The sequence below is a fragment of the Arvicola amphibius genome, chromosome 6 (assembly GCF_903992535.2).
Source record: "Arvicola amphibius chromosome 6, mArvAmp1.2, whole genome shotgun sequence".
NCBI classification, from domain to species: Eukaryota; Metazoa; Chordata; class Mammalia; order Rodentia; family Cricetidae; genus Arvicola; species Arvicola amphibius.
The window spans coordinates 75,053,047-75,071,700 of NC_052052.2; the positions used below are offsets into that span (position 1 = coordinate 75,053,047).

At 38.0% G+C, this 18,654-nt stretch overlaps 1 pseudogene; it reads right to left on the bottom strand.

Moving 5' to 3' along the window:
• Positions 1–1,637: 1,637 nt before the first annotated feature.
• The window catches only part of LOC121677228, a 56,435-nt pseudogene continuing 39,418 nt past the window's right edge, over positions 1,638–18,654 (bottom strand).

Below are 18,654 nucleotides of genomic sequence, written 5' to 3' on the forward strand. Positions count from 1 at the left end.
TAGTTGTTACCAGATCTGGCATCTCAACATTTCTAGGGCCTTCATTGGGCAGATAATGGTCTAGGAAGAACCGCATCAGGATTATGTATCCCACCCGCCTCAGTAAGTGGTGGCAGTCCCCCACATAGGATCTCATAAGGGGTGAGTTTAAATCACCCTGAGGTGTTCCAAACCAGAACAGGGCAAAGGGAAGGAGGGCTGTCCAGTCATTCCTGCCAATCTCTAGAGCCAACTTTGTCAGATTCTCTTTTACGGTTCTATTCATCCTTTCTACCTGACCTGAGCTCTGGGGTCAGTAAGTACAATGTAATTTCCAATTGATCCAATTGGCCAGTCCCTGAGTTACTTAGGCAACAAAGGCAGGTTCATTATCAGACCTGATTATCTTGGGTATCCCTAACCTTGGGAAGATTTCTTTTATGATCTTCTTAGCCATCACATTGGCCGTCTTAGTCCTGGTAGGAAAAACTTTTACCAAGCTTGAAAAGGTATCTATAAAAACTAATAAGTACTTGTTACCATATCTGGCTGGCTTAATTACTGTAAAATCTACTTCCCAGTAGGCCCTAGGCCAGTTGACCCTGAGCCTCTTCCCAGGAGAATATATGGAACATCCTGCATTAGTCATAGCACAGGCTTGCAGCTTTTGACTACTTCTTCTGTCAAATGAGAGAGTCCTATAGAATAAAAGTCAGAAGACCTAACCACATCTTTTAGTTTCTTGGCACCCAAGTGGATCAGGTAATGTAAGTTGGTAACATATTTGTGCCTTTTTTCATGGGAAGACTAGTTTTCCTCCTTCTGTCTCTACTGCCCCATATGGGGTTTCCTTTACCAGTCCTAATTTGCCCATAACTTGATAGTCATCAGGGGTGTATCTAAAGTTGGTTTCATTGATATCATAATAATCTTCAGGCTCTTTGACTGACAGGATCATTGCTCCTTGGGCCACCTCTCTAGCAGTTAGGTCTGCCATCTGATTTCCTTTAGCCACAGCATCTCGAGCTTTTTGGTGTCCTGGAAAATGTGTGATGGCTACCTTCCTTAGCAAATGTGTGGCCTAGAGGAGGCTCAAAATTTCTTTTTTATTTTTTGTGTCTTTTCCTGCAGATGTCAACAGTCTTCTTTTTCTGTATATTGCTCTGTGTACATGGGCAGTAGCAAAAGCATACCTGCTGTCAGTGTAGATGTTGATAGATTTCCCCTCCGCCATCCATAGAGCTTTATCAAAGCCACAAGTTTGGCTTTCTGGGCCAATGTGCCTTCAGGAAGGCTACTGGCCCAGATCACTTGCTTCCCATCCACCACTGCTGCCTCTGCCTTCTGCTTACCTTCAACCATGAAACTGCTGCCATCCATATACCAGCTCAGACTCCCAGGCCAAGGCTGATCCTTTAGATCATTTCCGGTACCAGCTTCTACCAGAATGTCAGTGCAGTGATGGGTAGCAGGACAGAGGACAGTGGGGGGAACAAAGGTCACTCGTTCAGTCAACAAAAGGCTTTGGTTATCCATCGGCCAGGGGGTTGTCAGATAATGCTTTCTAGAGTGTGGGGTGCCACTACAGTTGTCTGTTGTCCTAAGTTGAGCTTATTAGCATCTTTGACAAGCAGAGCTACAACAGCAATAGCTTTCGATCAAGAAGGCCATCTGCTGGCAACAGGGTCTAATTTTTTGGATAGGTCCTTCAACTTTGTTTCTAATAAAGGCTTGGGATACTCAGGGATAACCATAAAGGAATGAGACACTTGTCCTCTCCCAAAATCTATAATTTGTAAGGTGGTCCACGGATATTGTTTCTGTCCAGTTGCTCCAATTACTATAGTCTTTGTATTCTTTAGTTTCCCCAATGGTTGTTTCAGCACAGAGTGCTCAGCCCCTGTGTCCACTAGAAAATCTGTAGGGGTCCCCTCCACATTCAGGGTTACCCTAGACTAGAGGAGGGTGTCCAAGCCCTATCCCTTCTAATAATACTCTTCTAGGGCCAGTACCTTAGGGGCCCTTCCTTTCTTCTTTGGGCATTCTCTTACCCAATTCTTTTTTTTCTTTGCAACACATTGATCTTTGTCCAAGAGGTGATTCTGTCCATCTTCACTCATCTTTGGTCTTCTGTTGCCTAAGTTTCCTATCTGTTTAGGTCCTGTCTTTCCTTTCTCTCCTACCACTGCAACCAAAATTTGATCAAATTTCTCTCTTGTCTACAATCCCTCCAGTCCTCTCTTTCCTCTGCCTCCTGCTTCTTTCTCTCTGTGTCTCTCTCTCTATGTTTCTCTCTCTCTGTCTCTCTGTCTCTGTGTCTCTCTGTGTCTCTCTCTGTCTCTCTGTCTTTGTCTCTGTCTCTGTCTCTCTCTGTCTCTCTCTGTCTCTCTCTCTCTCTCTCTCTCTCTCTTTCTCTCTCTCTCTTCTATTCTCTTCTCTTCCGCAGTCTCTCACTTATGAAACACTTTCTCTGCTTCCTTAACCAAATCCTGCAAGGTATAATCCTGCAACCCTTCTAACTGCTGTAACTTTTTCTTAATATCTGATGCTGACTGTACTATGAAGGCCATAGCTACTACTTCTTGATGACCCTCAGAGGTTTGGTCAAAGGGAGTATAACTCCTGTAAGCCTCCATTCAACATTCAAGAAACACAGATGGCTGTTCAAGTGGCCCTTGAAGAACCTCTATTACCTTGGCCAAATTAGTGGGGAGTCTTGTGATCCCTCTGAGACCTGCCACGAGATTCCTATGATAGACCATCAGCCGCTCCCTACCTGCTGCCATATTGAAGTCCCAATCAGGTCAGTTAAGGGGAAACCCAGCATCTATTTCATTTGGACTATTGGTTGGTGCCACATTTGCTTCAGGGACATTTTTCTGGACCTCCAACAGGATCCTCTCTTTCTCTTCAGTAGTGAAGAGGACCTGTAAAAGCTGCTGACAGTCATCCCAGGTGGGTTGGTGGGAAAACATCAAAAATTCCACCAATCCTGTCAGGCTGGTGAGATTTCTGCAAAGGAAGGGTGATTTGTTCTAATACTGGAGGGTTTGGAGGTGGGGTGGGTCCACTGGAGTCCCATAGACGCACCGCAGCAACTCCATTGTCAAATCTAGTCCTCTGAGACCCTGTGCAGGACTCTGAGCATGCCAACTTTGTGTGCCCATTGCACTCCCTGGAGCTGCTGCTAGCACCAGGATCAGGCATCTGGGGCAGCGAGTAAGGGGGTAGTGGAAGGATAGGCCATTCAGGTGGCTCCTCAATCTTGGGATAGATTTTAGGAGGAGCCAAAGTTTGGTTCTTGGGCGAATTCTCAGGCATCAGAGCTACAGGTTTTTGTTTCTGCTCCAACTCTCGGAGAGCCAGGGCTCGGGAGCCTGGCTTCCATCCACACACCCAAGGCTTAACCCAACTTGGGGGATCCTGGACCAAATCTTTCCATACAGTAATTTATGGTTGTTGATTGGAATGGGATCCCAGTCCTTCCTGAAAAACAATAGCTTTAATTTCAAAAATAATGATTAAATCAAATGTGTCCTCTGGAGGCCAGCCAACATCAAGCACTGGCCTCTCAGAGGAGCAAAACATCTTCCATGGTCCTTTTTTAATCTCAACTGATAAGTTGTGTGCTATAGCCCTAACTTCAGTCCAGTGATCCAGAGTCAAACTCAGAGGAGTCGTCAGTCTGTCCATCATCAATGTCACAAGTAAGACAAAGCAGAGACTGTAAACACACAAACAAAAGCTAACAAATGTCCATCTCCACCTAGACAGGCAAAACCACTCCAATACAGACAGCCAGGAGGGTGAATAGTTGCTCCAATCCAGGAGAACTTCTGAATCCTCACCAGCACTGAGATGGGAATCTTACAGGCATCCCTGGGGGCCCGCCTCACCTCCCGGGATGTTTTCCAGGGTGGCAGTCGGTGATTTCCTAGCATGTCTGCTGATCACTCCCTCTGTCTCCTCCCAAGACCCAAGAGACTGCAAAACTGAAAGTACAGAACCTGAATTCAACTGGCATGGAAACACAAAGACACAGACATTGTCTCACCTCCAAGTGGGTCTTTAGAGATGAGGGTGGTGGCCAATCCTGGACATGCTCCCAAATGAAAGACTCTCACTCAAATCTCAGGATAAAATGACCCCCCGAGAATTTATGAAAGACTGTTCTTACTATAATCACACGAGGTTTATTGACAGGAACCAGTGCACTGTGGCCGAGACTCATATCCCACATAGGGGTAGAGGAGTTAGATCCCAAGTAGCTGCAAGAAGGGGTATTTAAGGGAAGAAACCACAACCCAAAGGGGGTAGAGAGGGCATCATTGGAAGATTCTGAAAATACCAGTGATAATCACGAGGGGGTAATTCCCAGTTTCTCAAGATTGTTCTCAAGATTATAATCTAATTTTGTGGTCAGCCAGTTCCTGGAACAAAGTTACTGAACCAGCTAACCTAGATTTTTGACTGTACTCTTCCTGCTAGAAGGTCTGGATTTATCCTGGTCTTTCAGAAGAGCCACAAGACCTCAAGCTAGAGATAAAGAGACTAATTCCCTTTTTAGTAATCAGGAATTTTTTTTCAAGTCTCTGAGAAAATGGCAGCTTTTGTATAAATCTCCAACCCTGGAAAAGGGACCTGATTGGGGGATCAAACACATATTCCACATTGCTCTTAACCCTACTTTCTTTCAGGCTACTACTAGGATGATATATTAAACCTCACTTACAGTATTTAAGAATCTTCTTCTTCCAAAGTCTCCCACACCCCCCACCCCCAAAAGCACTATTAGTCCTGTCATATCTACAGGTTCATTCCAGGCACCAACTTCTTAGATTCCTTTTTTTTTTTTTCTGAGAAGAGACATCAGGACCACCACAATTTATAAAACAATTATATCATTCCCGTGGGTAGTAGAGTCTATGATGAAAGAAAGTATGGCTGCAAGCAATTAGGCATAGTACTGGAGCAGTAGAAAGTGCATACATTATATCCAAAAGCAAGAAGCAGAGAGAGAGAGAGAGAGAGAGAGAGAGAGAGAGAGAGAGAGAGAGAGAGAGAGAGAGAGAGAGAGAGACAGAGAGAGAGAAAGACTATAAATAAAATGGTTAATTCAAACCTACACATAGCAGTATATTATATTTGTGATCCAGAAATTATACCTAATATCACCTAGCTATGTGCAGATAAAAGATAAGTCTGGAATATGAGTAATAAAGGACAGAGAAAAATACTTGTTTGGCACTCATCACTAACCAGATAGTGTGACCTCCACGTGTATATTGTTTTAATTCTCAAAAGAGCTTATATGATGATGTAATTGTCTTCATTTCTAGGTGGGGAGGCAAGGGTTTGAATATATGATGTAAACTGAAAATACCAGGCAGAGCTCTAGTTCAGTTGCAGGGCTTTCAGATTTTTAAGTGCAAAAACTCACCAGATACCAAAACCTATGGATGCTCCAATCCTTTGTGTTATATGGTGATAAGTTTACATGAAACATGCATACTCACTAGTATACTTTAAACCATCTCTAGCTTTCTCACAATCCAATGTCCATCTATTTAAATAGGTATTATTCTGTACATTTTAGGAAATGTAAAGAAATTCACCTTGAATTTTTTTTCAGTATTCTCAAGCCACAGTTCACTTTGCAGATGCAAAATTTAAGAGCATGGAGGATCTAACATAATGGTTTCCACCATTGCTATGAAAGTTTACTAACTACACAGAGTACACTTAAAATAAGACATTCTGAAAATGCTTCTTATTAGCAAAGACTGTTCGGTTCCTTCTTTAATGTATCTCTCTATATAATTAATGAAATGACATCCTCTGAAGACTGGAGACTCATGACCTGTGAGATTTCATAGGCTGGTAGCCTTTGCCTTGAAGAATGCAGGGACTGGTTTTATCCCTACTCTGGTAGCTTAATCTAGAATCTTGTCCAGATACCTATAGTGTTCCTTTAACCATGGGATTTTAAAATTCTGTTATTCCATGTATGTTTTATATCTGCTGAAAGGATCATGCATTATATATCCTTTTGCTTTAGTTTGTTTTTGTTTTCTCTTTCAGTCTGCTTATTTGGTGGATACAATTTATTGATTTACCTTCTTTAACCATTCATGCATCTATAGGATGAAGCCTACTTGATTATAGTGGATTAAAAATTTTTTGATGTAGTCTTGCTTTCAGTTTGCAAATATTTTATTAAGAATTTTTCACCTGTGTTCTTTCTTTGTCTCGTCTTCATGTGGTTTAGGTGTTGTTGCTGTTGTGGTATCATAACAAAGAATGATGCAATTGTTCCTCCAGGTTTTATTTTGAGGAATCATTTGAAAAGTATTGACACTAATTCTTTTTTGAAGATTTTGTAGAATTTTTGCTGAATCCATTTATCACTGAGCTTCTTTTTTTGTTGCTATTTGTTGTTATTGGGAGAATTTTAATTACTGTATTACTGCTTTTATTTCACTGAAGGTTTATTGGTCTGTTTAAATTAATTATCCAATCATAATTTAACTTTAATCATGTTATATATCAAGAAATTTCTCCATTTCTTTTAGGTTTTCCAGTTTGGTAGAATGCAGATTTTTAAAGTATATACTTATTATTCTCTGGAGTTCCTCAATGTCTGTTGTAATGTTCCCATTTTCATCTCTAATTTTACTAATTAATATCTTCACTGTGTTTTAGTTAATTTTGCTAAGGGTTTATCAGTATTATTGATTTTCTCAAAGAATCAAATCTTCATTTCATTAATTCTTTGTATTATTTTTGTTGTTGTTTCTATTTTATTGATTTTATCCCTGAGTTCGGTTAATTCTCGAAGTCTATATCTTTTGGGGTGTTATTTCTTCTTCTTCTTCTTCTTTCTCTCTTCTTATTGTTCTTCGTATGAGGCTTCTTAGCCTCCTTACTCCTGAAACTAAGAAGACTCATACTGTCCTCCTCTCCTACGCTCGACCTTTCATTCTCCTCCTCCTTCTTTTCCTCCTCCTCCTTCTCCTCCTCCTCCTTCTCCTCCTCCTTTTCCTCTTCCTCAACCTTCTTTTTTTCTGGAGTTACATGTGTGCTACTTAGTTGCTAATATGGAATCTCTCCAATTTTTTAATGAGACACTTAGTGCTATGAACTTGCTTCCTGTCAGTCTTCTGATCAGAACACTACTCTCAGGAAATCTGACTCAAGTATAGATACAGTAAGGAAATCAGAGGAATGACCTGAATGACATAATAAATTATGCATAAATTCTCATAGCCTTCCTTCATAATAGTTGTTTGTTTTACTATGAAGCCTGCTGGCTTGCTTTTTTTTTTCTAACTAAAAAAGCACATAATGTTCCCTTTTCCTACTTACCAGCTTATTTTTGGATATCAACCAAAATCATAGCTGTATTTTTACTGACACTCTGGCCTTACTGTATCTCTAAAGAACTCTCTCACATAGAACTGCTTGCTGATCTCCATTGCTAAATTTGCCTGCAATTTTTTGGACTCTAATTCAAATCACAGCTATCTCTCTTTTCCTGTTATTCATAGTTCTCCTTTTTGCAACTATTAGGGCCTTCAGTCTGCCTGTCCCACCATATTTTTTCAAATTCTATCACATGGTCCCCTAGCTGAGGACATTTAAAGATGATTTTATTAACTAACAAAACTAAGAACTTACAAAAGGGCCCCAAAAGTTCTTCAAAAGCATTAGCAGTTTTGTGTGGTATGAGTATGAATAGGTTTTTCAAAATATATTTAGATCTAACAGCTTACATATATATGTGTGTTTTCATGTACATATGCATAGGTATGTGTATGTGCATATGCACATGCATGCATACATGTGTGTACGTACATTCTAGCTGAGGACCTATGTTAATGTCAATTGTCTTCCTTGGTTGCTTTTCACCTTATATACTGAGGCAGAACTTTGTGCTGAACCTATTGTGACTTTTTCAGCTAGTCTGGCTGTCTAACTTGCTCCAAGGATTGAAGATCTGAATGCTAGTCCTCGTGCATAGAGAAGAAAAAACTCTTTACCTGCTGAGCCATCTCTCCAGCATAAGTACTGCATTAAAAAAATAATAGGAAAAACCGGGGTATTTTGTAACAGAAAGTAAAGCAGAGCTCTTTTGTTGAAAATGTTCTTCTCCCTTTTTGTTTAGAAACAAGTGCTCTGTTTTGTGATTTTATGTTCCTACAAGTTAAGAACTTTTCATCCCTTAATGAAAAATATGTATCACAATTCTTTTTGCTATTTTTATAGTAGTAAAATTACAATAACAGGTGTTTTTTAAATTGCTTTCAGATTTCTTTGTATTTCAAATTTATACATTCTGTCCTATTTTACCTGAGTTAACTGAAAGGCAGTTTAAAAGTTGAAGCCATTTCTAAGAGATACTTTACTGCCTATGAGTTACAGTGATGACCAGGACTAAAAGAGAGACAATGGAGAAATTCAGATAATCCACAGAGTAAGCAGAAAAATATCTTGTTGGATTCTGGTCAGAAACTTGAGAGTGGAAAACAGCTTGGACTGGATGCAGGCCCAGGAACCACTACTTCAGCTTTTGGCCCAGGCAGCAGTTTGCAACCATCCCCACAGTCTCCTCAGAGGGCCATGCAATACAAAAATCATCCACTTTACAAACAACATAATCAGGCCAAACACTGAAATCCTTATATGATGGGACCTGGCCTGCTTCTCCACACTTTTTGGAATGAGTTTCCCACATACTATGACAGAGACAAAATTATCAAACCATGGGCACAGGACACTACTTGTGACCACTTGACAAACCGTGGGGCACAGGACACCACTTGTGACTGCTTGACAAAGTGTGGGGCACAGGACATCACTTGTGACCACTTGACATATCTTGGCATTTGGATTTAGGTCTTTGAAAAACGAGATGGTTTTACTGTGTGTCATCTCACTGTGGAGGAAGTGATAAAGTGGATAATGTGTTTAAGTGAAGTCCAGATACTGAGGTAGAAATTAGGCTTAGATATAAAAATAAAGGTTCTATCCCTATTTTATGTGTGCATTTTGATTAAAAGAATAATTTGAATGCTTTGTATTTGAGAATAAATTTAAAATAAAAAGTGGACAAAGCAAGTTTAGTGAACTATGTCACTAGCTGGTTAATGGTTAACAGAACTGGAGCATCCAACATATGGTCTTATCCAATTAGCGAATACTAATTCAGATTTAGTAATGAATGCCTTTGTTTTCAACATCAATTTCAACTTAATAAGATGTTCTTCCTGTTTCACTATCATCACAAAAAATAAGGTTCCACAGTTGGGTAATTTAAGCAAATGAGTGACTGAACTTTGGATTCAAGCCTTTCCTGATGTAGATATCCTATTGCAGAAATATCACTGAGGGCAAGTTCATTCCACAACAAGAACTTACTTCTTTCCAAATAGAAGTATATATTTTAACCCTATCTGAATCACACATGCAAAACTTGTTCCATAGAGTGTTCAGAGGACAGATAATTCCTGAAAGTACTCTCTACTCCATGGCTTACTGGTGCAAGTGAAACCCTACACATGTCTTTTAAATAGTGTTGTGTAACTGGCCAAGAAAGGCACATTAACAACCTCCTGTGATTAATGATACAGAGAACCAGGAAGCACATATAAACAGGTCTCTGCAGGATGGCATCAAGCCACTGTGAAAAAAACACTTGGAGCCAGCTTGTGAAACCCAGCTATTCACACTTCAAAACAAGGAGATAAACTTAGGAAGCAAATAAACTGGGAGACTATGCAAGAAGCTCATCTGCCAACAAGTTCCAGCTGTGCTTGTAGCACCCCTCTTCCAAGGTCCATCAAGAGGAAGTCCCAAGAGCCATCAGCAGAGAACAAAAGTGAATAGAAAGGCAGCAACTTCTAAGAAAAGCCAAGTGGCATCATCACCTGTCTTGGTTGCTCATGCAAACATCCTGAGCAGCAGTGTTCTTATTCATTGTGCTTTTCTGCCAAAAGCTAGGACAGTGCTTCTCCATACAGGGCTATCCTAAAGGTCCAGACAGCATCGTCATCTATGCTACACCTTTCACGCCCAGGTTAAACAGCAAGCTAGTTTTGAATGTCAAGTTACACAGTGGCAAGTTACACAGTGAGCTCTTCTGTTATTCTGGGATGAAGACATCCATTTGCTGTAACTGGCTGACAGTTGGCATGTTCTCTTGTAGACAACAGTAGTATGTTGCAGTTGCCAGTATGTAGTATGGCTCACTAGGCTGCCCTGATTCCATGAGGACTCATTCATCTGGTGGATCTTTACTCAAGTGGCTAAGTTATGACCTCTGGAATAGAAGATATGGCAGGTGAACTTGTGCCCTGTTTTCCTCAGGGGTCAGATCAGCTAAGTAATGTGGAATTAGGGGTAGCTGGTATGTCTTAGGGTGAGGGGAGGATAAGGGATATTCTTTGTTCTGTTCACTCATTCCCTTTATCAAGTCTCCAAAGGTAAATGTCTTACCTTACTCCATTACCAAGCCTGTCCCAGTTGATCAAGGGTACTACTATCCTTCCCCTAGATTGCTTTCCCTAGAGGCCAATAATGAAATCTGTGCAGTGGAAACAGCCTGAGGGTCTACTGAAGAATAATCTCATTAATTCTCATGGTATCTTCTCTGAAGAAATGAGCTAAAATGACACTTACTACTTCAGTTCTACATATGGAAAACTGGAACTGTGGAGAATAAAACAGACTTGCCCTAGGAAATAGAGGAGCTATGATGAGAGGCAAAAAAAACCTCCAGAACAGGATTCTCAGACAAACACTTTGTAGTCTTGAATTTCTCTAATTGACTTGTTATCAGGAATGTCAGATTACATCTAAACACACAACTGTATAAGTATTCTTGGATAATGCTGTAGATTTGGCATTCTAATGATTTGAACATGCAAAATTGAATGTGTCTGTATCATTTCCATTCAGTAACCCTGTAATATTGTGAAACTAAAACACAATCCCTGAGCTGAATCTATGAGCCTTTCTCCCCAATCTTCCCTCCTCCTCGTGTGTGTGTGTGTGTGTGTGTGTGTGTGTGTGTGTGTGTGTATGTTTGTCTGTTTACCACAGCTGTTTGAATGTTTGACTAGTCTACTCTAGTAAGATTGGTGGTAATTAACATGGCAGACAAAAGGAGGAAATGTAGTCAATTTATGCCTCAGGCTGAACTAATTTTAGAATTAAACATGAATGAAATATCCATACATAGGGAACACATATTAGCAAAGATTGAAGTCAGAAATCTATTTGTGATTTTGTTGCATTGGTAAAAATTGCATAGTTTTAGCAAAACCATGACTTTTGTTGTTCAGAATGGACAGAAGTACAATGGAAGTAATAATAGTTAATAAAATTCTAAGAAAGAAAGTGTCCAATCATCCATAGACAGCATTTGAACTCTTCGCTTCTGGTTCATGGCAATTTGTACAGCATATATTAGTCCAAAATGTATTTAGGTGGTTACAGAGAGATGAAAAGGAGAATGTTACACAGTAGATATATAAACTCCTGCCCAAGCACTAGGGCAACTTGTTCCTCCTAAAAACAGTAGGTTAGTCCAAAGAAAGTTGAAACTCAATTTTCAACATCATCGTGGAACTGAAGAGTAATGGGATTAGCCACACTTCTCCTTTCTGATTTGTCAATCATTAAAATATTATTAAACCATTCAAAAGGATAATGCATCATGCCACTTTTGAATTAGCAGAGTAATGGAGAAATACAACAGAATTTTCGCTAATGCAAACAGATGCTGTTTTCACAACTTTTCTGTAGGAGCCTGGAGGAGGTAAAAATGTTGGTGAGAGAAATCCACACCCAGGCTGGCACTGTGGATCGATTTATTTTACATAAAAACTCGACTAACTTGACCACTCAGAGTTTTAATGTGATCATTGTAGTTACAATATAAATTTACTGATGTTACAAGGGTATTTTATGTCACTTGTTAATCAGAAGTAGCGCCAATGGGCTACTTCCAAATACACAGTGACAAACATCCATTAGTAGAAGTTAATTAGCACAAATAAACAATTTTAACAGAGGTGCAGTATACAAAATCTACATACATAATCATTGCAAAAATATAAACTAACAATGGACAAGGCAAAAATAAAATCAAGAAAGCAATTCTACTTATAATAGCAAAAGAAGAATAAAATATTTAGGAATAAATTTGAGCAAATGTGGAAAATTGTGTAGTGTTGCAAAAAGTAAATAATAGCTCAACACGTCAAGAGCTTTCTGTGTCACAAGCTAGAGAGTGTGATTTCATTAAGATGGTCACACCCTGCAATGAAATGTTGAGGAATTCTTAAGACCCATAGTTTACATTATCAGGCAACAAAACCATCCCTAAGGGAAAGAGATAAAGAGATAAACAGCGGATAATCCCTGACAAACTTCCTAAACCTCCAAAGCTCTCCATTCAGGCATTGCTGACATCTTGAGCTTCAGTTTCATGGGAAGCTCATACCCACTCGTGTGTGTACAGGTACCTGTACTGCTAGTAAACCCATGCTGAATTCTATTTTAAAATCTGTTAATAGAATTCTTTTCTGTAATGTAGTCAGCAGTACAGTATGGAAGTCTTGGAACTCCTCAGGCTTCTGCAGGTGACCTCATCCCATTGATGCTGATGCTTCCACTTTGTTCTTTAATCATTACTTTCCGAATCCATTGATATTCCATTCGAATATTATTTCTTATTCTAAAAAATGTGCCAGAAGATTTATTTTGGGTGATTCTTATATCTTAACATTTTTACGTATTATGATTAGTGAGCATGAGATACTTTTCTGTGTCTTTGTAATTTCTTACAATAATGTTTTATAGTGTTCATTGGTTAATTGGTTAATTTAGTGTCTAGTATTTTATTCTTTTTTATATCATTTGAAGTTGTATTGCTTTGAATAGTTAATTGATATAATTTTTACCTGATTGAATATCTAAATTATTGATGTGTCCACCATATTGATCCATGTTCCTACACTGAACTTTCTTTGTATCCCAGGAATAAGTCCGTCTTAGTGTAAAATCTGTTCTGTTTGCTCCTGAGTGTGCTTTGCCAGCATTTTAACTCAACATCCATAAAAGATGGACCCTATCATTCTTTTTTGTTTCTGGCCTATTTAAAGGTAGAACTCTTCATATTACTATAATTTATTCCTTCACTTTTGCTGTAGGGAAGTTCGAAAATGGACTTATACTACTTCCACTAGTATTTTGTGCAATTCCTATCTGAACCTATCACATATAGAATTTCTCTTCTTTTGAAAATTCTGTTGTTGTTATTATTACAAGAATTCAATGTCCTTACAAATTAAAAGCTATTTAGTTTTCTATTTATTTTTCATTTAGTTTGGGCAGATTATATTTTTTCAATTTCATCTGTTTCTTAAATATTGTCTAATTATTTCTATTAGCTATTCATAGTAGCCAATTAAATTGATTTAGAATTGAAAATAATGTCTCTTTTTTATTTCTTACTTTATTGATATAAGTACTTTCTAACTTTTTCAATTTTTCTGCTAAATGTTTTCAATTTTGTTAACCTCAAAGACTTCTTTTTATTTTCTATATATTTTTTACCCTCTATACAATTTATTTCTACTATAATCACATTTTCTTTCTTTTCCAACTTTGAGTTCAGAATTTTGTGTTTCTTTTCTAATTTTTAAGTTTATTAAGGTAGAAATTTGAAATTGGTGTTCTTGTTTTGTTTATGATACAAAACACTGATCTATTAGTTTTAACATTGTTTTTGTTGTATCTCATAAATATTGGTATATTCATTTGTATCTGTCTATAAAAATTCTTTAATTTCACCCACTATATTTTGGTCAGTGTAAAGTTTAATTCCTATAACTTTACAAAAATTACAGTATTATGTTGTTATTCATTTCTAACTACATCACTTTGTGCTTAAAGAAGGTATTTATGCAGAATTTACCTTTTTAGTTCTATTGAAGTGGAATAGTTTTGTAGTGCTCTTATCCTTCTGCCCAGGATTGAGAATGATGGGAATACTATTGCCATTGGAAAGTATGTCCTGAATTTGCCTCTTGGATCTAATTAGCACTTTGTAGTTTTAAGCTCTCTCATTTCTCACCTTTTTTTGCCAATCATTTCTAAATATTTTTGAGAATGAGGTCTTGAAGTTTCCAATGATTTTGTAAGATTATATATTTATCCTTGCAATTGTTAGTTTTGCTTCTGATTTTGATGGTATGATATATGTATAAATTTTTGCAATTTAAAATTTTATATAACATTAAACCTTTTATTAGTGTGCAAACATACTGTGTTTTGTAAACTTATATTAAGAATCTATTTCATCTGATTTAGCCACCCTGCTCTCTTTTGGTTTCTATTCGCATGGAATACCTCTTCTGTTTTTTCACTTAGAAACTATATTTGAAATGCTGGATATAAAGTTAGTCTTAATATATTGTTTAATTTGATACAGGGCATTCAAGCAACCTAACAGAACAACAGTTGTTTGATTAGTGTTGTTAATATAGCTCTATAGAAGATATGCAAGGGATCAACAAGCATCTCAAAGCAATGCTCAACATCATCAGCTTAATGAAAATATAAACCTAAAGAAGTGGGATTTTATACCTACCACTTGTGCAAAACAAAATATTTTTTAGTTTAATAAATAAATCATACATACATTTACTGTTTTAGTCAGAGAATAAAGCATGTGTTACACGGGGGCCTGAAAAATGGGACCTGTGTTTTCACATGGAGCTCCCGGAGCAGAGTGGTCAGCTGCACAGGTCTGTGTGTGCACAGCTCACTTTCTGCTGGTTTTAGCAGTTTGTTTTATTGGCCAGAAAGCTGACTGCTTTGAGGAATATTGTCATAAATTTGGGGGAGAGTGATTTTTGTTTTTCTCTTTTAACATAAAGGAGGGAAGAGTCATTGTCACCAGTACAGTTTTGAAATTTCATTCCTTAAAAGCTTTTATATTGCTTCGCTTACTCTTTCAGCACCTTTATGTTCATATGAATTTAAAGGGCAATATAAACCTTTAAGTATATAGACATATTGAGCAATTCAAATGCTCTTAAAATAGTTGAGAGGTTGCTAAAAATGTAAACAAAAGCTAGTACATGACCCAGAAGTGTAATTTCTGAGAATATACCCCAATAAGTGGACACCATGAACCTATGTAATTACATATGATGAGTTGTCCATAGTAGCTAAACTAGAAACAACTTGAAGGACAAGCGGTGAAAGGATGGCATTGGTGCAAATGCAGCACTGCTCAGCTGCAATAAAGAATAAATTGTAGACACAACTGTGGAGATGAATACAGCTATGGAGAAGGAGTGCCAGCCAGACACAAAGTGCCATGTGATACATGACTCTCTTTATATGAACTGTCTAAAATAGAAAATTCTTGCGAAAATATGTAGATTGGTGGTTGTTGAAGAATGAAAAGAGATGAGAATAGCAAGTTTCTAATGGGCATTTCAGGGTGATATAACTCTTCCAAGCTAAAACAGTAGAGATAGAGCTGGGCAGTGATGGCGCATGCCTTTAACCAGCACTTGGGAGGCAGAGGCAGGCGCATCTCTATGAGTTCAAGGCCAGCCTGCTCTACAAGAGCTAGTTGCAGGACAGGCTCCAAAGCTTCAGAGAAACCCTGTCTCAAAAAAACAAAACAAAAACAAGAACAAAAACAATAGAGATGGTTCTAAACCTTTTTCAATATATTAAAACTCACTGGGTTGTAAACTTGAAGGATTAATCTTATGGTAATTCAATATGTACCATAACCAACAGTAATGAAAATCCATAACACCAACACATTCAAAGTAGAAAAAGCCCCAACAATATCTTAAAATTCTAAAATTCTTATGATATCTTAGAATTCAAGAAAATGCTGTCATTTAAGTATTATATGGGAGGATAGACCTTATCTACTGATGTCGCCAGATCTCAGCCAGTGTTCATGGAGTAGAAAAGAGATGTAAGAACTCTATGTCACTAGTGGGAAGCTGGAGAAATTTGCTATGGTTAGGAATGGCAAAAGAGATTAAAGGAATTAGAAAAGAACCAGGAAATAAATTCATTTCCCTAAAAATTTGTCCCTGATGTAACTATTACTCATGAGCAAGCCACCTAACCAACACTTTAAGCAACAATATTTTACATATTTTGCTATATTCTTCTTTGTATTTTATGCACAGCACAGCACACTTGGATGTACTACGTATTTTTATGTCTTCTAATATTGTCTCAAGTCCTGAAAAACAGATCTTTAACCTCAAGTTCTTTAAGATTGTAGGGTAATTATGTGCATTAAAAAGAACTGAAATAAAAGAAATTAATTATAGTGGAAGGCTGTGTCCTCCATAGCTGTGAAGGTTAGAAGCTTACCAGGAGATATTTGATGAGTCTCCCTGGGCTGCTAATTCATACCAAGCCTATGCGCCGACATGCAATGAGATACCTATATCTATTTAGGTCTTGTCTATGTAACATTGAAAAGTGTGAAAAGTTTCACTCTATCAACTGACTCTCTTAACATAATCTAAGTTATAATGCAATATCACTGTCCTTGGCATGGTTATAAAAATTTACATGGTAAAATAAATAATCCTCTTTTGCTCTTTTGATGTGGTTGCACAGTACCAGCTAAGACAGTCCAATCCAAGTGGAGGGTACATCATGCTGTGGTGTAAAAAAAGCTGTCATTGTGATGACATTTCAGTTCAGTATTCTATGGACAAAAGCCCTGCATACAAGAAACAGCCTCCTTTCTTCCTTTTCTCTGATTCTCTGAGATTCTCTCTCTCTCTCTCTCTCTCTCTCTATATATATATATATATGTATATATATATACATATATATATATATATATCCCTCCTTAACTTTATCTCTTTCTTTCGTTGTGTGTGTATGTGTGTGTGAATGTGTGGGTTAGTGTGCAATTATATGCCAGCACATATCCCATGATGCACGTATTTAAGTTAGAAGGCAACCAGTAGGAGTCAGTTCTCCCTCCTACTATGTGACTCCCAGAGATAAAACTCAGATCACCAGGCTTGAAAACAAGCACTTTTACCTAGCGGGCCATCTTGTCAACTCTCTTTCTCCCTTTGTCTTTCTGTATTCCCTTTCTCTTTTCTCCCTCTCTTATTCTTACTGTCTCTTTTTCTTTTATCCAACCATTTATCCATAAGTCACCTGTCTTAGCTTGGGCTTCTATTGCTGTGAGGAGACACCATTACCATGGCAACTCATAAAGAAAAACATTTAACTGGGGCTGGCTTACAGTTTCAGAGGTTCAGTCCATTATCATCATGGCAGGAAACATGACAGTCACAGTCAGACACAGTGCTGGAGAAAGAACTAAGAGTTCTATATATGAATGGGCAGGCAGCAGGAAGTGAATGAAATACACTTTCTCCAACAAGACATGCCTACTCCAACAAGACCACACCTCCTGATAGTGCCACTGCTTATGAGTTTATGGGAGTCATTTTCTTTCAATGACTACATCACCCAATATAGTATACACCCAGCTCAGAACCTCCAGCTTTGTTGAGTGTGCCATCTCCATTATCTGACTATTTCCTGAAACCTAAAAAGAACAGACTAGAAAATGATTACCCATTCTTCATAGTCAAACTATATCATTCAGTGTATCTGCAATAGCAGACATGTTCTAAACCCAGACTGTTTTGCTAGTGAACATTTGACATGATGTTAGGGTTCCCTATGTACTGAATTTTTTATTTGCCTAATTTTAATTAATTTAAATTAAATTATTTACAAAAGACCAGTGACTGTTATACTGGACAAGAGTCTGTAATTTTCTTTTAACCTTAAATATTTTCATCATTTCTAATACATCTTCCTTTGGTATGGACTAGAAAATCACAGGACTAATAGAGTTGCTTTGAATTGTGATGTAACAGAGTATCTAAAAAAAGGAATTCATGCACAAAGTAGCAGACATGAACTATCAATTGGGGAAAGTGAGTTACTTAAGCTCTCTCTAGCTTTTCATCTCCCTTTTGACAAGGTAGTTTAAATGTCTCCAGTCACAGGCAATTTTACCTTATATTTGTTGTAGGTAGGCTTGCCATTCTTGATATCTCAGCAAAATGGGACTGACCCCAGAAAGCATGTATGAAGTCATGGAGCATAGCAGAATTCATACAGATTAGTTATGTAGACCAATTTCATATTCCAAAGGACTTGCAGGATCAGCTCTAATTGCAGTTTTTGTCTTAGTAGAGTTGGATTTTATCCTTTGTGATCTATCTTTGATTGAAAATGGTTCAGATAATCCTAGGAATCATGTAACGGCAAAGACTGAGAAATTCTAAACTGAGCACAGAGAGCCTGCTGCTGAATGATTATCTGGGGGTATATACTTTTTGATGTCTGTTGCAAAGCAAGGACCCTTGTTTAGAGAGATTCCCTATAAGACTGAGCACCACTTAGTGAGAAGCCCCTTCTCCAGAGGGCTGCAGGTCTGAATTGCAAAATTCACAATGGACTTCCCCTGTCCTGCCATTAGTCTACAGGTAGCCTAGATCAGTGCATCCCTCCAGCCCTGCATTTCTCTGACATAAGACACTAAGACTTAAAATGAGACATATTTTGTCTATGGGTGACTGC